Raw genomic sequence first — 10,837 nt, forward strand, 5'->3', positions numbered from 1 at the left:
TCACTCACCTGGGGAAGGTCAGGAGAAGACAAGGGTGTGTACAGCGGGGGCTGCGGCCCTGTGAAGGCTCCTCAGCTCACTGTGCTTCTGCAGGAAGGAGGGCTGGGCTGGGCTGACTTTTAGGCAGGAGGGGAATTCCCCGAGATGGAGGAGCCAGCCGCCAGGCAGCCCCACAAGGCCCAGCTGAGGCCCCATCCCGCCCCCTGGCAGAGCACAGGGCCCTTCTTTGTCAGTTTCCCACCTGTCACTTTCCAGACTGGCTGTTGCTTGCTGTGAATTCCAGGGTGGGGAGAGGGCTCTGGAGAAGAGCTGGAAGCCTGATGATTCTGTGGCTGCACTGGGAACTGGCCCAGGGGCAGGGGCCACCTGGCTTGCCTACCCTACGCCACTCCTGGGTTCTCCCAAGGACCTCTATTTCCTCCTTTGCCTAAGGTGGGGGATTCCAGAGTCCAGAGTCCTGAGGAAGCCGCCAGATGCCCAGCCCACATCTTCCTGCCCCTGTTCCTATCCATCTGTTTCCACTTAGTTTCCATGAAATCTCCACAGGGAAGAAAAAGCCCACTCCTTCCCTCTGTGCTGGGTCTCATTCCCGTGTCAAGTGGGGCCTTAGAGACCTACCCACCAAGGAGCAGTCCAGCTCTGCACTAACCAGCTGGTACTCCTGAGCCTCAGAGATCCCCTGCTGTAAAATGGGGGTAGTGAGTGCCACTTTGTCTGCCTCCTGTGATGGTAATTAAAATAAAATGATGGTTTGCAGACATCCTTTGTAAACTATTGACTCCTTTACAAACAGAAGGTCTCAGTTCACTATCTGCTGAAAAATTGCCTGGGGAGGGACTGGGAGGAGGCCAATCTGGATGAGGTGGCCCTTCTTGATCATTCGTGGTTCTGGAGTTTCTTCATTCTTACAGCAACATTATAGACCACTGAGGATACAGGAATGGACAAGTCAGACCTGCTTCCCACGCACTCAGAGCTCAGGCTCTGGGGCTGCCCTGTCCACTACAGTACCCAGTAGCCACGTGTGGCTATTTAAATGTAAATTAGTTAAAATTAAATAAAATGAATAATTCAGTTCCTCAGTAGCAACAGCCATATTTCCAGTGCTCAATCACCACTTGTGGCGACCACAGTGCACGTGTATCGAACATTTCCATCATCACAGAGAGTTCTATTGGATAGCATTGCCCTGGGGCTGTAGGCAAATTGATAGGTAATTTCAATAAAGTGTGGTAGAGATGTGTTTTGGCAGGAGCTACAGGAGCCTGGACAAGGGAGCATCTGGTCGGGATTTGGGGATCTGGGAAGTCTTCCTGGAGGAAGTAACACCTCAGCTGAGGCCTGAAAGCAGTCAAGTAAGAACATAAGGAAGGGTGTTCTCAGCAAAGGGAATAGAGTGTGCAAAGAGAAGAGAGAGTACATTCAGGGAACTGAAAATCATTCACTCTGAGTAGAACATGGAGTTTGAAGCAGGCAAGGGGGAAGTAAAGAGGTGGGCCTGGAGAAATAAGCAGACCCAGGTCACAAGAGGCCACATTCATCCCTGGGGGAGGCAGGTGGGAAGTTGGGGAGTGGCGGGAAGTGGGGGATGGGAGTGAGGGAGGGGGAGGGTCTGCCGAATCCAATTCTCAACTGCTTCCTGCCCCGCAGATCAGGATTGCATGGGGAATGCTAGAGAGACCTCCTGGCCCAACGCTTCACCATACAGATGAGGAAGTGAAGGCCAGACGGGGGAAGTGACTTTCCAAGTGAGTAAATGGAGGGACTTCCTGACTCCTAGTCCAGTGCTCTTTCCCACGCCACACTCAGTCCCTCAGTCACACTGGCCACTTTATAGATGTTCAATAGCCACATGAGGCAAGTGGCTACTGTACACACTGTGCAGATATTTCCATCATTGCAGAAAGTTCTACAGGATGAACAGCACAATCCTTGAGCCATACCAGGTGCAAAGGATGATCTGCTTCCCTGCACATGGACCCTTTTCTCTGCAGGGAGTAAAAATACACCTTCTCATACCCACGCTGGCAGATGCTCCCCTCTCTGCCCTCTGACACCAAATTGCAGGGCCTCCCTTGCCCACGTCGCCCACAGCTCAGAAACAGGCCTTTGGGATGGTGGCAGGACTCAGCATCAGAGAGAGAAATCCTGTCCCTGGCTCCCTTTGTGAAGCTTCCTGGGGGCCAGGGATCAGCCCCCTGGGTCAGCCAGAGGCTTCCGTGAAACTGAGGAAGGTCCCTTCCTTGAGGAAATGGAGTTTCAGATTCCTCATCAGTACGACGTGTGATTCAGCCCTGATGTTCCTGGACTGTGATATGCCCTCTATACACAGTATTTGTCTTCAGAGGCCACAACAATCACAAATCCTCTGTGAGTTCCTGAAGCCTGGCTTGCACTTGTTCCTGCTCACAGAGTCTTAAATGGCGAAGGGGACTTGAAGGCTGAGGAGGCTCAAGGAGCTGGACCCACAAGAGCTGGGATCTCCAGTTAGGAGCTCTGGGCTTTCCCTGCTGCCATGCCAAGAGCAATCAGCTTCTCTCATCTTCTCTCCACCTCTTCCTTCTTCCAGTCATGAATTCTCTGAAATTGCCTTCCTTGTTCAGGCCTTGGGATAGACATCAAGGAAGAAGAGGCCTTTGGACTGGGCATCAGAAGAGCTGAGTTTGAGTCCTGGCTCGGCTGTGTGGCCCTTGGCAAGTCCCTTGCCCTCTCTGGTCCTCAGCTTCCCGTTCCATAATGTGAAGGAATCAGACTAGATAATCACTACGGGACCTTCCATTCTGACACTGTAAGAAAGTCCAAGGGTTCAGAGGAAGGAGAAATCAGGGCAGGCCAAGATGGTCAGGACATAATAACACTAATAGCTAATATTTAAGATTAACATGTGCCAGGCACAGTACTAAGTGCCCTTAAATGAATTATTTCATGCATTCCTTATCAGAACCCTATGAGATGGGTACTGCTATTTTACATGAGGAAACTGAGGCCCATAGAGGCATAAGCCAACAGCTAATAAGTGCCACAGCTGGAGTTCAAAGTCGGGTATGTCTCCAGAGCTTACCTGGAGGAGATGAGACCTATGCTGAACCTCAAAAGATGGGTGATATTTGGATATACACAGAGAAACTTTCCCACTCCTTTGACACTTAATTATCTAACCCCACCTCTCCCACTTGGCCATCTCTGGTGTTGTTGTTGGTCTTGTTGGAATAGCATTGGGCCAGCCTCGTAATAGTCAATCAAAATTTATTTAGCAAATGAATGGATTTGACTCCATGGGTTTCGCGATCCACCACTTCTGTGGAAAGCTCCCTAAGGATGGGAACTCCTCATGCTGTTAGGCTAGCCCAAGACTCTGGGCCGATTTCTGGGTCCCACCATAGACCTGAGAAATCAGACTCTCTGGGCGGTGGAGCCCTAGAGGCAGCACTTTTAATAAGCTCCCAGGGGTGATCCTGGTACTTGGCAGAGTTCGAGAAGCCCAAGCTCGCTAAGCTGGGTCTTCCAGCTCCAAAGTGAGAAGTAGCTGCTCGTATACGGGCAGCCAAGGAGAAATCACTGTCATGAGCCAACAGGAGGTACTAAATGTCATGTACTTCTCTGGGCCACTCAAGCATCAAATCCCTGACTTTTGCAAAAACGCTTTGAGTCCACAAGCATCCGATAGGTGCCAGGCCCACTGCTGTTACTGACTCACTGTGTGACCTCAGCAGTAATTTCCTCTCTCTGTCCCTCATCTTCCTCATCTGTGAAAGGGGGTCAATTCTCTTTGACCATCTATAACTCTGCAAATAGCTGTCTGCATAGACAGCGTAGAAGGGGTGCCCATTAGGATAATTTCATAAGGAATATCATAGATCAGGGGTTCATCAACTTTAGTGTCCCTCAGAATCATCTGATCCATTTGGTTTTGGGTGAGGCCTTAGATCAGCAGTTCTCAGTCCTGGCTGCACCTTAGAATCACCTGGGGAGCTTTGTAAAAATACAGATGCCCAGGCCCCAGCCCAGACAAATTCCATCAGAATCTTGGGGTGTCTGACCTGGGATTGGTATTAAAAAGATCTCCAGGTGATTCAAGTTGCGACCACTGCTCTTAAAGCTGCCCTCCTAACAGTTGGTTCTGATGCAGCTAGTTCCAGGACCTCGGTCGTCCCCTTTTTGTACCAGGGAAGGTGCCTTCTCAGTACCAGGGTCAGAGACCATGAGGACAACAGATCTTAGAATCTGGAGAGAGGAGAGCTCTATCCCACGTTTTGTGGGTCACAGAACATTATACATGGTGGATATGAAAGGAAAAATTAAAACTCAAACCAAATCACTATGAGGAGAGGAGGTATATGCAATTCTGTCAGCATCTGAAAAATGGGATTTGGGGATGCATTTTGCAAAATTGTGCTTTCCAAGGAAACGGATACAGGGCAGTATGTTGCAAGATTCTTGTCAAAGGAAGATCCAAGGACAAATGTTGCAAGACTATGCTGCTAAAGGAAGTGGCTTTTAGCCCATCACATCTGGAACAAAGCTTAGAGATTATCTTGGCCAATCCCCTGGCTGGACAGAAGGGGAAACTAAGGCCCAGGGAGGGGAAGGCATGGGCCCAAGGTCAGGCAGGAGTTGGTGAGAGCTGGCATTACACTCCAGGCTCTCCAACACCCTCCTGCCTGCTGTCCTGCCTCTATTCCTCAAGTATCCATCCCTTCTGTTTTTGCTGCAGGACCCCAGCCCACCCTCTACACTCACAACTTCTTGGACAGCATCCAAGTGAAAGGACAGGACTAAATCTGTGAGCCTGGACCTTTAGGACAGGACTACATCTGTGAGCCTGGATCTACACCTGCCAGACGACAAGGGCCAAAGCCCGGCTGGGGGGAGCTGAAGAGGAAGAAGCAATGTCTGATGATGTGGCTTGACCTCAGAAAGGAAGCCTGGTCACCAGGGGGAAATTCCCCGGGGGTGAGGTCTCATGTCTATGCAAATGTTGCATTCCAATTCACCTGGACCCCAGGATGGGAGAGGGGCGAGGGGAGAGAGGACACTGGGAGAGACAGGAAGTGGGCCTGAACCTCCCAGGGTGCCAGGCATTATCCAGGTTCCTTGTATGCTTAATCTCATTTGTCCCTGAAACACCTCCTAAGTAGGAGAGTGGGGAGCCCAAGGCCCAGTGAGGGGAAGTTACATTTGCCCAAGAGAATGCAGTACATTCCAAACCCAAGGGGAGACCAGGCCTCAGGGAGAGGCAATGATGATGAGGGAGTTGGTGCTGCTGCTGCTGATCAGGGTGACAGTCATGAGGCTTGAGTCCGAGAAGTCTAGCGAAGTTTCGAAGTTTCGTTTTAGGTTTCCATCTCACTCACCTGGGGAATTTCATCCTGGGAACAGCTAAAAGGGATGTGGGGGAGGTAGTGACCCTGACTCCCCTTGGGCAAATCCCAGCGCTCAGGTTTTCCAAGGCCTAATGGTAGGGGATGTGGAAGCTGGCACTGTTAACCCTTTCACGGCCAGCTTCTAGAACACTCCTAGAAAACTGAACAGAATGAGATGGAGGCTTTCGAAGGACAATCTCTCTCTCCCTCCTGCCTCTTTACATGTCACTCACCTTGAGCCTCACCACCCCCAGGAAGCCTTCCGCAGGGATTCCGCTCCTTTCCGAGGCTGATCCCACTGACTGCCTGGTCCTCCAAGGAGCTGGACTTGCCTCCTTGAGCAGGTGGCAAGTAGGACCAGAGCTCAAGTCAGGGCAGGTAGGCCCAAAGCCTGCCCTCCATACAGCCTGGTTGTTTCTGCTGCTATCAAGGAAGAATGAAGAACGTAGAGTGTGCACAAGAATAGGCAGGTCACTATTTCTGGAGCTGTGTGCCGCACACTAAGGCTGTGTGCCAAGACAAGTGTGAGTGTATACATGCCCAGTGCGTGTGAAAAGCAAGCCTGGGGACCTGTGTGAGGCGTTTCCTGTGTGGCCAGGAGTACGTATATGGACAACAGTGTCTGCATTTCTGTTTGTTACCAGCAGTGTATTTGTGGGCCTAATTTTATTTTTTACTGTGGTTCACAATGTGTGTTTCTGGGTGTTACCTGCAGAGTCTCTCTGATTCTGGGTACACACAGTGTATGTCCCTGGTGTGACTGGTAGTGATGTGGAATGGGATGTGTGTGATAAGTTGTATGTATGGGCTTTGAGTGGATACCAGATGTATGGGAAAGTGGGAATGAAGTCGCTGTTCTGGCACAGGCTTGGGATCTCTATGTCCTCCCCCCGCCCTCCCTGCTCTCCTATCAGGCCCTCCCATCCCCACCCATGGCTATCTCCAGGTCAAGGTCCAGGGCTATCTCAATGGAATAGCTACCAGGGGGTTCTGCCGGCAGCTGGCAGCACAATAGGCAGATGGTGATAGCTGGGAGGAAGGGGTGGGACCATCCCACAGAAGGAACGGCACGTTCTGGAAACTGCTACAACAGCTGGCCCTGGGGGAAGGGCCCATTCCCAGATGGCCCTGGTTTAGGGCTTCCTCTGTCCTTGCCTAGCTGAGAGGAGGCAACGGGATGGCCTGCACCAGGGGCCTTTGGCCTCACATCCTGCCTTTAAAAGCACTTCCTGCCCCTGGGTTCCCAGGTAAGGACACCTGGCTTCGCATCTGCCTCCCTCTCTCCTTGCCCATAGCAGGTCACACAGTTTCCTTGGCTCCTTGCTCCACCATGTCTTTCTTCTCTCTTCTCCACCTCTGCTTCCTCCGCCCTGGCTCATGTCCTCATCCCTCCATATCCAGGGAATAACTGTGAGCCTGTCCGATGGTCTCCCACCGCTGGACCCCAGAGACATCTTTCTAAAGGACATCTCTAATCACACTAGCCATCAGAGGCTGCTGAAAGAGCCTCCCCTCTCTGAGTCTTTCTCCCGTATGGAATGGAATCCGGCCTATTAATTAATAACAAAGAACTGATATTTACTGAGTCCTCACTATGTCCCAGACAGTGTGCTCAGGGATGTACGTGCATTGCCTTATTTAATCTTCACAACAACCCGGTGAGATAGAAACCTTTGTTACTCCATTTTACAGATGAGGAAACCAAGGCATAGAGGGGCCAAGTGACTTAATCTACTTCCACATGGTTGGCTGGGATTCAAATCCAGACAGGCCTGACTCCATAGGTCTAACGCCAAATTGAGGGCTCAGTTATAGAACTAGAATTTCCCACTTGCCTAACTCCAATTGTAAGGTGGGGAAGTTTGCCTTGGGAAACCTGAGGTCTGAGGGCAGTGGAGAGACATGTTAGAGCAACATTACCGCTTCTAGGTTCTGAAATTTGGGTTGGGCAACTTGACACCCATTCTCAGCTCAGCCTGGCTTCCACCATCAAGAGGAAGAAGAGGATGAAGGACGTGTCAGCAGAGAGAGAGCAGGAATCAGGAGACCCAGGTGCTAGCCTCAGATCTCGCCCTTACTAACGCCATGGTCACAATCCTGCTCTCTGGGCAATCTCCAAACATATGAAACAAGAAAGTTGGTTTGGACGATCTCTAAGACCATTTCCAGCTCAGTCAATCCGTGATGTGTTGCTTCTATCTTCCGGCCGTTTGTTTCACCACTTGCACCCTCAGTTTCCTCATTAGTAGGATGAGGGTGATCACCCCTGCACTACGCAAAGGAAGTGATAGCTTCGGAGCAGGAGAAGCTCCTCCTGCAGCTCTGGTGGCGGCTCATGGCTCTCAGCAAAGCCAGGGCACAGTAAATATCAGGAGGGTTTAAATAGTCAACCGTTCCTACACTGCTCTCCAGCAGCAGGGAATGTGACAGTGGCAATTCCCAGGCAGCTGCTCTCGGCTCAGGTTACAAGGCCAAACCCTCCCACCAGCCACTTCCTTCAGACATTTCCTTGAGGCCCCACAGACCAAGGGTGGCACATCCCAGTCCAGAGCTTCTGAAAAGGGTTTGCCTGAAGGGAAAATGTGTGGCTTAAGGCAGGAGGGGGGCAGCGAGGGGTGAGAGAGGATGACTCTGGGTTGAAGCCCCCGCTCAGAGGGGAAGCATGAAGACAGTGGGACAATGACCAGGGTGTTTATAAAGCACTGGACTGGGGCCAGGACTGCAGGGGTCCAGTTGTGTCTGCTGCTAAAATGCTCTGTGACCCTGGGCCAGTTGCTTCTTCTCTGTGGAAGTGACAGTTGTCTGTCTGTAACTGAGAAAGGGAGGTGAGAATTTCTGAGGGCCCCTTCCACACTTAGAACATCACAACCATCTCCTTTTCTCCCACTTTGAGACAGCAGTGGTTTGGGCTTCTGCTTTCTCTTTCCTTTTAGTTTTAATTTAGTCCCCACCACTTCTCTCCATTGACCTTTGGCCACAGAAGCGATCTCCCGGTGTCATTCAACACGGTGTTTTGGAGAGAGCTGGGCGGGAGGGACACTTGAATGGAAGCTCTGAAGGAGCTTCCATAGGACCACGACGGTCTAACTTGAGCATCTAGCACATGGCATGGCACGTGGGAGGCATTTGATAAGTATAAGCTGCATGAGCGAATGAATGAATGAGGTGCTTTAGATTCAGAATAGTGGCTACTCCATTCTCTGCCAGTGATCCAAGAAAAAAATGTGGTTTGTTCTGCAGGCACCTGGGTCTTAGTGGGATTGTTACAATAGTCTCCCAACTGGCCCCCCTCCTTCGTGCGTCTTTCTTTTTTTTTTTTTTATAATTTTATTTATTTATTTTTTCCCCCAACTATCTTTTGCAAGTAGATAGTTGTATGTCATAGCTGCACATCCTTCTAGTTGCTCTATGTGGGACGCGGCCTCAGCATGGCCGGAGAAGCGGTGCGTCAGTGCGCGCCTGGGATCCGAACCCAGGCCGCCAGCAGCAGAGCGCGCTCACTTAACCGCTAAGCCATGGGGCCGGCCCTCGTGCGTCTTTCTTAAATGCATGGCTGGATGCGTACCTTCCCCATCCAAGAACATCCAAAGGCTCCTGGGATATGAGATAAAATCCTGACAATCAAGGTCCTCTATAATTGGATGCAAACTCCCATCTCTAATCTTGTCTACCTCACCTCACAAACCCTGAGGGTCTCCCTCCTACTACTGACCAATCCCAGAACACAGCCCACCTGAAGTGAAAATTAAGTAAAAACTGCATGTTGATGGATTAGATCAGTGTCTTGTACATTGCAAGTGCTCAGTTTGAGCTATGCTCGTTCCTGGTTTCCAGGAATTATGGAAATTCCTGGTTTCTCCGCTTGTGTGTTCCCCTCAGCCTCAGGGGGCCACCCTACTCTATTCCCTCAGATTCTGTCACTCTTTCCTTTCCACTCCCGGCCTGTTTTCTTTTGGTACATATTTTTGTCTGTGGATGCCTGTGTGATCTGCAGCTGATTAACTCGAAAACAAAGCTCGGAAAACATCTTGGGAGCCACCTTTCAGCTCCTACAGTGGGGCCCGGCTCAGGGCAGGTGTTGCCTCCAAGCCGGGCGGGCCCGGCTGAGCACTTCCGTGCATCATCTCCTTTACCCCACAAAGGCCACGAGACAGGTAGAACAGGGGCCCTGCTTTTACAGATAAGGAGACTGAGGCCAGAGAGACAGCACGCTCACGGTTAGTTAATCGCAAAAGTCTGACTCCTCAGCTCTCAACCATTTGGTTAATTTATCTTTCGGTTAATAGTTAAGTTGGGCAAATACCCAAAAAAAACTCTCAGCTGACCCTCATGGGGTTTGTGCTCACAGCCTGGAGGAAGGAAGGAAGTGGGGAAGACACAACAAGGTAAATTATCTTACTTTCAGACTCATTATGTCAGAGATGAAGACAGGGCTCTTCAAAACTGTTGGGTCCAACCCCTCACTGTACAAATGGAGAAACTGAGGCCCAGCAAGGGCAGTGGCCGGTCCAAGGTCACACAAGACCAGACCCAGCCAGCAGCACCCCCTGCCCCATGTTCCCTGCACAGCTACTACAATAACACCTGGTGAACTGCCAGGATAGGTCAGGTCAGCCGGGATAGGGAGCAGAGTCCTCCAGCCAGCAGGCACCCTCAGGCCAGGGTCACTGGACAACTCTAGATCTAGGTATCAGAGCAGAAACAGAGCTGGGGGAAGGGAGAGAGAGAAACTGCAGTTGAGTCTACTGCTTATCAGTGATCTTCACGAAGTGGAAACTTTCCACAGGCCTCCCCAGATCACGATCGCATCTGGTGCCCTTGAAGAGTTCAAAAGAGGAAGTCTGGGTTTGGTTGTAATGGATGAAGACCACACAGAGAAACATCCAGGCAGCAGACGGAAGAGAGGGGACCTGAGACCCAGAGCAGGCTGGGCCAGCCTTCCCAGGCTGGATGTGAGCTCTGACTCTCATTCGGAATTCCCGGGAAAGAGTATGAAGATAGTCGTCACTCCTGGGCAGGTTAACACCCCATGGGGACAATCCAGGCTGCAGGTTCTAGGTCAAAAACACAGATCCCCATTGGAAATGTGCTTATGTGTTTGTATGTCTCTTTTTATTTAAAGAGAGAAGTGGAAAGGAATGATTCAGAGGCACATCCTAGAGTCAATGTTAGAAGAGAAAGCCAAGATCTTTTTGACCAGCTCTCTCATTTTGTAGATGAGACAATAGACTCGGGGAGGGAAAGAGACTGGCCCAAGGCCAGAAAGCAAGCCTGTGGCAGATGCAAATCTGAAGCCAGGTATCTGGACTCCCGGTTCAGTGCTCTAGCACAACAACCTGGATGGAGGTGGGTGGTGAAATGGCAGGAGGATTGTCAGTTGGCCGGAAGACACTTACTCCTCCCTCCCCTCCCCCAGAACATTCAACTGGCACCTGCCACCACACCCCGCCATTCAAAGCACATACATCACTCAC

The sequence above is a fragment of the Diceros bicornis genome, chromosome 1 (assembly GCF_020826845.1).
Source record: "Diceros bicornis minor isolate mBicDic1 chromosome 1, mDicBic1.mat.cur, whole genome shotgun sequence".
Taxonomy (NCBI): domain Eukaryota; kingdom Metazoa; phylum Chordata; class Mammalia; order Perissodactyla; family Rhinocerotidae; genus Diceros; species Diceros bicornis.